Source organism: Tympanuchus pallidicinctus, unplaced genomic scaffold (genome assembly GCF_026119805.1).
Source record: "Tympanuchus pallidicinctus isolate F22 unplaced genomic scaffold, pur_lepc_1.0 scaffold3, whole genome shotgun sequence".
In the NCBI taxonomy this organism is placed as follows: domain Eukaryota; kingdom Metazoa; phylum Chordata; class Aves; order Galliformes; family Phasianidae; genus Tympanuchus; species Tympanuchus pallidicinctus.
The window spans coordinates 56,362,629-56,372,636 of NW_026294747.1; the positions used below are offsets into that span (position 1 = coordinate 56,362,629).

Here is a 10,008-nt window from a genome sequence, read left to right on the forward strand (position 1 = left end):
GGAAGATGGATAATTCTTTCAATCTAATAGCTCAAGTACAGCAGTTTAACCCCGGAGTGCATTCTCCAATTGTTATACCTTACTTGAGCCACATGATCCAATTGACTTTAATGGTAGTTGAGCAGCTAAAACTTCTGCAAAGCTCAGAAACTGTATCCTCTGATGTCGAAAGAGAATATGCGATGCTGAAAGCAAATGAGGTATCCATCCAGAACACTTGAAATATGAAAAAATATAGAAAAGATAGAATAATTTTGATCTTTTTTTTTCCCTGCAGGAAAGTACAGAGTAAAGCAAAAGAATAGACTTAGCTTTCATCAGCAAAGCCATTGTAGCTTTTCATAAATAAGAGGTGTATTAATGAGTTCATCAAAATCCCAACCCTCCACTATATATAAACACCATATATATGTGGGCAGCTCCTAATCAGACATTTAATCAATGACTTCTAATGGAATAGGATTGCAATTGTGCAGCATTAAGAGATAGCTCAGCACATCAGATTTTTCCTATAAGCGGTGCAAAGAGATGGTTTGAATCAATCTTTATTTTCTGGATTTAATATTTATTTACAGAAATGGGCTATCTGAAACACCAGTTTGTCCTTTGGATAAGTGACACTGTCCCCAAAAGCTGTAATTGTGTGCCTAATGTGAGCCAGAACCTTTGCAGGAGGTAGGGCACATCTACTGCCCATTGAAGTCAATAGGAGAGGCATTACCTGCCGAGATCATGATGAAAGGCCTGAGAGAGCAAGAAGAGGGGGCAGAGATGACAGGAAAGGGCATAGCAGAGGGGACAAAAATAATGGGGTTGAACTCAGTGGGAGACAGAAAGGAAGAGCGATCAAAGCCAAGGACAGCTGCTTTGCATGCCAAGTAGAAAAGAGCAGAGTGTAGAGCTGAGGCTACAGAAGAGAAAGCAATCGCTCTAAGGCATCAATGTGAGAGGTCTGTATCTCTGTAGGAAAGTCTTTATAGCCAACAGTGCAATACATTGCAAACAGGTCTGCCATGACACACCTGTGAGAACCAAGTGGCTTTCAGAGGCGCCATGGACCACATCTATCACACCACCTCTCAAGGCTGTCAGTCTGTCTACAGTGAATTTGTATACATACACAGCATAACAAAGCAACATCTGCAGGCTGAAAGCAGCACAGTTCCACTTAAGCCAGCCTAGCTCTGTCAACTAATGGCTTGACTCTTTATATAAGCAAATAAAGCCAAGAAACTTCATGATTTCTCTGCAATACATTTCACCTCAGCTGTGTTTGACTTGGAATAGTTTCATCCACAAAAGTAATCACATTTTGGACTGTTTGAGAAATATTCTGGCAAACTGCATCAACTTCAGTATCATCTATAGGAAGAATGGCTCTTTTAAATTTTTTTGTTTGTTTGTTTTACAATACTTATTCTCAGAGAGATGGATCCTCTCTGATGCACCTTTTGGTTTGCTCTCAGACACTCTTGCTTAAGAGATCATCATTTCCCAGGGATGTGCATCATTTTGACTGAATTGGCTTTCTGAATTTGGCTTTCTTTGAGTGTCAGAGATGAAAACAAAAGGAACTGTGTATTTATGTGTGTGCTTTGAGTTTAAGAACTTAGTCTTAGACCAGTAAAATTAAAGAATGAAGTCAGCCCTAGTTTCTACCACAGCCATCGGCTTTTCACTCACCTGCCCAAAATACCTACTTATGGCAACTCTGGAAAAAAAGCCATGCTGCAATCACTATCCTCCTGATGAAACATGGGGATAGAGTGCTCTGCGCTGTGCCCCATCAGCCCAGGACTGACTCCTTTCTACGCAGGTCACACATTTTGCAGGAAGATTTGACATGGCCATGCGTGGGATGCAGTTGCCTTTTCCACCGTGCTGGGTGGCAGGTAGGACTGTCCCTTCCAGTCTTTATGTGTTTATGAAAAGAACAGCTCCACTGTCTGTTCATGTGCTAGAGAAGCCAGGAAGAACTTTTCCAGCCATTGGGGCATGTCTCATAATTTTAGGATGAGTTTGGGGATTATAAAGGTCTTTTCTAACCTGAATGATTCTAGGATTCTGTGATCGGAGACCACAGTCAACTACAAGATACGAATTAATAGAATACTGGCTTTCAGTTGTGCTGTGTGGTGCATGGATGCTGTTATTTTTTCCCATTTGACATCCTGTCATCATGCATTATGTAATGGTTTACTTTCTACCTGCATGCTTTCTTATTAACCATGTATCAGATAATGCAATCCTGGCTGGTGAGATTGCTGGAGTAATGCCTACCTTCACCTTCCAAAGAGGGGCAAGCCTTAAGCAGCAATTGTTCAGAATGAGCTAATTAGCATCTCACTACAAAGCAATGGGAAATCTTTGTGAGTTCACAAGTCTGATTTTGTTGGATCCTCTGGGGAGCTGTGATCACTTGCATAGCCTGACAATGCCTCAGCAACAGCATGGCTGGCACTGGAGACTGCCTATGTGCTGGATGCTCCTCCTCCAGGCTGGATGTGGCTCTGGGCAGCCTGGTCTGCTGGTTGGCGACCCTGCACCCTAGAGACCCTAGCAGGGGGGTTGAAACTGGATGAGCATTGTGGTCCTTTGCAACCCAGGCCATTCTATGATTCCACGATTCTCTTATGGTCACTGGGTGCTGCATGAAGACTACAGCAGTCTTTGTTTCCTGGAGTAAAATGATCCAGCCTTTGAATCAGAAATCATAGAGCAGCTGTGAAGGATATAGGAAAGGAATGTAAGAACCTGAACTTTTTGTCCCAGCCAAGAGGAGAGAAGGCAACATGCAGTTAGGATGGCAGTGGAGAATCAGGGTGTTTCCCCATGCAGTCCATAGAGCTGTGTTAGGCTCCCTTACTCTAGTGGCAGAATACCTGCTAAGCCAGGAGGCCAGCAGCAGAGCCCTGCTCTATGCAGCACAGGGCATGAGAACTGTTGAGACACAGCCTGAAGCACTGATTGAGCACCTGGGGAATGGACCCAGTCAGCCCTGGGAGCACAGGTGAAGGCAATTCAGCTGTGCAAGTGGAAGGGGTGGAGCCTGGCTGCACCTCTCTTATACCTCATTTAAGGGCTGACTGCCACTGGGGAGGGATCTTTTTCTGGACGTCTGTCCTTGATGATGTTTTTTTCCTATAGACCTGGAATCTTTGGATACAGGTGAGCAATCTTCTTCCCTTCCTTTATAGCATCTTTCTGTTGTGCTTGTCCTTCTGTCATCACACCTCTGTCCTGTTGCTACAGGCACACATTCAAACAGTGCTGCTGGGAGTGTCAGCCCCACTGCGTTTTTTGGGTTTTTTTGGCAACATTTTTGTTTGATCATGAATTGTCATTTCAAAACTTGCTGGTGTTCTGTATTGGCCAGAGGTTGGGCAGAGTGTATACCAGTCCACATCTTCTAGGGAAGGCCACAAAATTGCATGAGGGCAATTGCTGCTGAGCATGGACAGGGGCAAACCAGAACACACATTTCTGAAGCAGTGTTTAAGTTGTAGGATGTGTATAAGAATGTGTGAGGATGTGAGAGAGCAGCGCTGGGCAGTGTCAAAGTGGAAGAAAAAAGTCAGGTTGGCTACTGAGGTAAAGGCTTTATGATGGCTGAAAGAGAGCAGAATAAAGCTTTAAGGAAGGTATAAAATATTTAATTACTTCGTATTCTCATTTGAGCCAGTAAGGAGTTATGTTTTCAAGTCTAACTGCCCACATTTCCATTAATAAAATGATTCAAAAATTCATTTGAGAGAGAAACGCCGGCACAAAGCCGAAACCAAAGAACAGCTCTGCATGACCCAATAATTAATTTCTTTCCTCCCACTTTTCCTTAAATAAACTCTAGCTAAAAATCAACACGCTTCTGGCTGAGCTGTGGTGATGTAAAGAAGGACTGCAGTGGAAAAATGAATATGCTGTTCAGAAGCACCTTCAGAAAGTGCCACGTTTGATGTGTCCACACAACAGCAGGAGCCATTGAACAGTGTTATTTTACACCAAATGGCTGGGATCTTGTGGCTGCTGCTTTTTCTGGCACTGAATGCCTTCCACAGTAACTGAAATGAAAAATACATAATTGAATGTGGGTGACTAACTATTCATAGAACCGTAGATTCACAGAATCATTCTGGTTGGAAAAGACCTCTAAAATGCTCACATCTAAAGCCAACCCACCCCCGCCACATCCCTCAGTGCCACATCTCCACATTTGACCCCAACACCCCCCTGGGCAGCTATGCCTGTCCATTACTGCTCTTAAAGAGAATAAATGTTTCCTAATATCCAACCTAACACTCCACTCTGGGAGATGGAAAAAAACCTGTTTTAAAGTTCCATTTGTGTAAGGAGCTTTGTGATTTCAATTTCTTTTCTTTTTCTTTCCTTAAGGATTTTTATTTTTCACCTTCAAGTCAAATTATGAAAACTGAGTGTGGTCGCATTGTAAGCGATGACTTACGACTGCTGACAGATTCCTTATGAACGTTTCTGTGCTTCAGCTACAGGCTTGGAAAAGCTCAGCTTTAGGAGGAACGTTCACCATACTTGGAAATGCAATGCATTGGGGAGAGCATTGGTTGAGTCACCGGGAATTGGAGTTTGCAAAGCCAGTAGATGTGCCATCTACCATCACGAGTCTCCACTGCCAAGGGAGGCAGGGAGCATTTCCTGGTAGTTTTGGATAAACAAAGCACTCAGTGTCTTCAGCAGTCCAGGTCACTGCACTACAGCAGTTCCTGAGAGGTAAGGGAGGAAACCTGGGCAAGTTTAATGCCTGCTTTCAGCATTGTTGTCATCAGAATTGACATTCCAAGTGTCAGAAAAGTCAGTTCCTGATGAGTTGAGACATACAGTAATTAATTTCAAGTACAATTTTGTATTATAATGAAAGTTCATGCTAGGAAGGCTGGCAGCAGATTATTTTAATTACAGTTAAGTAATCTACCAAACTGCAGCAAAAGAGTTACTTTCCTCTAGCACTTATCCATCTCTGTGCTCTTTACAAATGCTGTGAGCTTTTAAACTTGATCAGTGCCGTTTATAGTCCTTCTCCTTCATCGTTACGACTGCTTTCATGCAGTTCCACGTGGCTGAGGTGAAAAAAATCCTCCTGATTATGAATGTATTTACTTTTGAATCGTTCTTTAAACTGCGCATCCCCAAGTCATCATGCCTCCCTGCAAATATAATTTGAATGCTGCTCTAAGACTTGAAATGGTTGCACTACTGACACCTTCCTTTGCTTTTACCTCACCTCACCGTGCCACTGAAAGGATCATTTAACTGAGTGGAGGGTTATGCTGTTCATCAGCAAGCACTGGAGGTTTGCTTAATGCTGGTTATTTCGTTTGCTAAAAGCATCATTACAAGTAGCTTTTATTTTTTTAAGTGCTGTTTGATTTTCTGTAGGATACCTCAAGTGTTGCTTTTATGCTTGAGGTTTTAAGAAAAGCAGATGAATGTTTTACATTTGAAACACGCTTTGCATGTTTCAAAATTCTGAAAATATAAGAAGGTGAGCCCTTATTGGTCTCAGAAAGGCAAGGAATTGGCTACCTTTGGGACAAAGTCCTCTCTCATTTTTAGATCAGCTATCTATGCACTGAGTTTTCATTTAAAGCTGAAACTTCCAACAAAAATCTTATTAAACAAGCAGAAATAACGACACAACATGTCCATTTTCATCCAAATCAGTGGCAATAAAAGTACAGGAGTCAAATGAGAAAAATAAAAAGGTGGCTATTTCATATCGCAATATTCAGGTCTGTTCCTTTTAGTGCTTTCCAAAAGGTTTTCTGTCCTGGGGGAAAAAGCTCTATGAATTCATTAATCCGTAATATTTATTCTTTTAGCTTTTGGCATGTGTTATTATGTATAAAAGTTTAAGGCTTTGAAGGCCATAAAATGCATTCTGTTTTTGTCAGACATAGGATGTGTGCTGCGACTGGCTGAAATGCCACCCATAGCATCACTTGGCACTCTTTGGTGAAATAACGATGAGCAGAGGCTTCTGTAATGATGTCTTTGTAGATGATTTGTACCAACTATGCAAAATAGCTGGCAAGATTATTTGCAGGCAAAATTATTTGCGCTGAAGGGGCAGGAATTACTGCTAAATTATGGACTAAATTCCTGACCTTCCCTTAATTTTTAGTGTAACTATGTGCTTGTTCAATTGAATGTAACACTGTGTACATATATGTGACTGGTAGAATGAGAGAAAATTCGAGCTTTAATTAAGAAAATTATTTTTAATTCATTAGAGTGAAATCCAATCACCCCAACTCGGTTCTTGAAGGACAGGTGCAACAGTGTAGAACTCACAGGCAGGAGAGGGAAATGGGATGGGATGGAGTAGAGCAGATTAGGATGGAATAGAGTGGAATAGAATAGGGTAGGGTGGAGCAGAATGGAGTAGCTAAAGATCTATCATTATTAACAAAAAAAAATAGGGGGGAAAAAACACCATTAAATGCCACCTTCTTTTCTATTTGGTGACCAACTACCAGTCCAATGTTTTCCTTAGATCTCCTCTTGCTGTTACTATAATTGTCAAAGTCTTTTTATTGTCTGACACCACACTGACGGTGTCAACTCGAGTAGGGCTTTGTTTTTTCTCATTATTTACCTGCAGATGCAAACTGCAGCTCTGTATTCTGCCTATGAAGACAGACCTTGCTTCCAGGGATCACAGATTTTCTTTTTCTGCTCTAGTTCCAAAAGGAGTTCCCTGTTCAGACTTGAAGGCTGCTACACCAAAGCCTGAATGATCTCAAATGATGGAAACAGAACTAATCCCAGGAGAGATTCGAGCTGCAGAAACACAAGGAGTGGTGATGTCTGAAGTGCTGGCTTGAGATAGCAAGGCTGATGCTTTGAGATACATATATTTCAGAAAATGAGGTTTTTCAAATGATGGCCTGTTGGTTGGGAAAATAATTTTTTTATTAGACTTTATCAGGCTTTTTTTTTTTTTTTTTTTTTTTTTTTTTTTAGTGGTTTCCAAGGCTGATGAAGAGCAGGGATATTTTGGAATCACTGATTTGTCTGAAAGCATTTTCAGTGCTTGGAAACCTAACTGCCCTCCTGTTGTACCATGTACCTACCCACAGAAATAACATTTCCTTTCTGAGGTAAAACAGCCTGTCTCAAATACCAAATAGTGCCTGGACGTGCTGCTTTGAAATTAGCTCTTTAATCACTATGCTGCTGTGCAGAGTCTGCCTTGGGCACAACTGAAAATCCACTCCAAAATATTTGTCTGCTCACACATTCTTAATTACTGGACCTGTCAAATTTCAGACTTACCAGGTTACCTCTTCAATCTGTAGTCTCGAAAGAGTGGATCTATAGTAAACTGCATCAATTTAGTGCATTTTAAACACAGCACATTCTTCAGTTAATAATCTTTGCAAAATAAAGAAGTGGAATACGGGCATAATTGTTTTATATTAATTAACAGACTAAACTATTCTCTCAGATGTCTGGAGGAGATACGAGCATTCCCTCCCTGTCTTGAATTATTAGTGTGATAGATTTGCATTTCCAGGAGTCCTTTTAATGACTTCCTTTCGTAGGAAAAAAAAAAATAAACCACGTTCACCATAGACTCACACAGAATCGTAGCATCATGGAATTACTAAGGTTGGAAAAGATCTCTAAGATCCCCAAGCCCAACTCCATCCCACCCCACCATGCCCACCAACCACAGCCCTCAGTGCTACATCTCCACGGCTTTTGGACGCCTCCAGGGATGATGATCCCCACCAAATCCCTGGACAAAGAGTACAGCATAGAGTATGTCAGCACTGAACGTGTGCTGCAATAAGGATTCCAATCTGTTTTGTTATCATCGCCCTTCTTCTTGTTATAATAAGATCTCATGGATTCAGGAGGGTAAGTAAGTCTATCACTGATAGATTTCAACAGAATGAAAGCCTATAATAAAAAGCTGAGGGGAGAGTTCACACTGCAGATTCTCAGCAGTGCCAGGCACTGCTGGAACTGTTATTTATGGCCTTTTTCTGCGATAACTGAAAGCCAGGATTTTCACTATGGATGTTTCTCAGAAACTGAAAAGAAGAGGAAAGGAAAAAATCCTCTGAAATGCTTTATGAAGGGTCAAAGAAGAATGTCTAAAAGAAAAGCAACCAGTAAAGAGTGCTTTAACTGCTTCTGAAAGGTAATAAAGGTTTGTTGTACAACAGCTATCGTTTTGAACTGTGTGTGTGCTGCTCCATGGATATTGTCCATGGAAAAATTACAGACCAAGCAACATAAATTCAGGTCCTGCAGGAGCAGGCTGATGGAGTGAAAGATGCAAATATCCTCCAGGTATTTGAGCAGGCAGCTGGCCATCCTGGAAAACACTGAGGGGACGAATTCAAACTACTGCAAGGACAGGAAACAGTCGTTTCCTGGGCATGGGAGAGACGTAATCACCAAGAGATGGACCACATAAAGCCAATTGTGTTCACAAGGGTTGTGCTGTCCCTGGCATGGTCCTGCACACTGCAGATGGTGTGAACTTGCATTTCTCAATCTGTGCTTGGAAATTAGAACAGATCAGGACTCATTTCACAGCCACCCAGTCCTGGGAGTGAGGATGATCCAAATGGGCTACAATGATTCAGGTATGTGCCTTCCCACTTCAGCTGGTGTCAGGCCTGGAAATGCTGCTGGGCACAGGTAGGGTTGCTGTCAGGAGTTGAGGGATCATCCATTGTAAAGATAAAAATGGAAAATTAATTTGCAAAATTGTTAGCTAACTTGCTGTTGAGTTTTCTTGGAAAAGGAAAGGAAAAGAAAGTAAAGGAGAGAAGAGAAGGGGGGAAGGAGGAAAGGAAAGGAAAAGGGAAAGGAAAGTGGAAAGGGGAAGGGAAAGGAAAGGGGAAAGGAAATCTCAAGACCATCAGAAGAAGCAGTGTAGTTCATTAACTTCTGATGCTCTTTTCATTGCTCAGACAGAAACAGGCAGCAATATGTATTAGTTTCTATGACACTGGATCGTGAGAGATGTTTCCATGCACGGTCAAGATACCATCTGAACTAATGAATCATGATGGCATTAAAAAGAAAATAAGCCCTAGCCCTAAAATAAACAAACAAAAAAATAACCTAGCCATGGTTTATTTGAATAGTCCAGATAAAATAGAAGAAATTCAATTACTATCTGAATTATCACCCGTTAGTATCCTGATAGTTGCTGCTTCTATTTCTTAGCCCACCTCAGCCAATATTAAGCTGCATTAAGGTTATTTTTCTCTTCCACAGCATCATAGAGAATGCCCCACTGATAAAAAATGCACAGTGAATTTTTGGAGCTGGAGCTGAAGAAGCCCATTCTGCAGTGCTTGCTTTGACCTCGCTTCAGTAAGGATTAGCAGAGATTTTTTGGAATTGTTCTCCCAAGCCACAAATCTTCCCAACTATAGCAAAATTAGCCCCAAAATAGCTTCTGTATTCACAGATGAGGTGAGGTCCTCTTTTTCCTGTTTGTGTGGAGAGGGGTGTATTTCAATCTATATGGTTTACATGCAATTATGTGACAAAGTTATATTACTCCATATGTGCTTCAGCTGAATTTCAGATGTATGCACTGGGCAAAATACGTTTTGCTCATTTTTCTTTCAAACGTTTTGGATGACAGCACTGCCAGCCTTAGCTGGAGCCACCCAATGTGATACAGCTTGTTCACCACCACGTGGTTTGTGCCCTATAAAGTCCTCTGCAAGAACACCTCCATGAAAGCCGAGGGATCAAAACTACTTCATAAGAAAAAAAGTTGGCTGCTCCATCAGGTTCAAACACAGGAATATAATAAAGCAAAGGATAACGTAAAGAAAATGCTGACTTGGCAATAATGTGGCTGTTAGTGCTCCATCTCCACAATGTGGACCCTTCTGCTTTGGCACAGGGAATTACAGCCTGATTCTGAACTCCGTGTCAAGTAATTCTCCTCTCTGTGATAGAGCATTTTCAATGTACTGAGCACATTCAGCAAGTGAG

The 10,008-nt window shown here is 41.5% G+C and overlaps 1 long non-coding RNA gene across 1 annotated transcript; it reads left to right on the plus strand.

Annotated features, from left to right (window-relative positions):
- The first annotated feature begins 3,104 nt into the window (after window positions 1–3,104).
- On the plus strand, window positions 3,105–7,587 carry LOC128087281 (uncharacterized). The gene is made up of 3 exons (XR_008209760.1): window positions 3,105–3,168; window positions 4,500–4,743; window positions 6,997–7,587. It is a non-coding gene; the product is annotated as an uncharacterized LOC128087281 (long non-coding RNA).
- The last annotated feature ends 2,421 nt before the right edge of the window (window positions 7,588–10,008 follow it).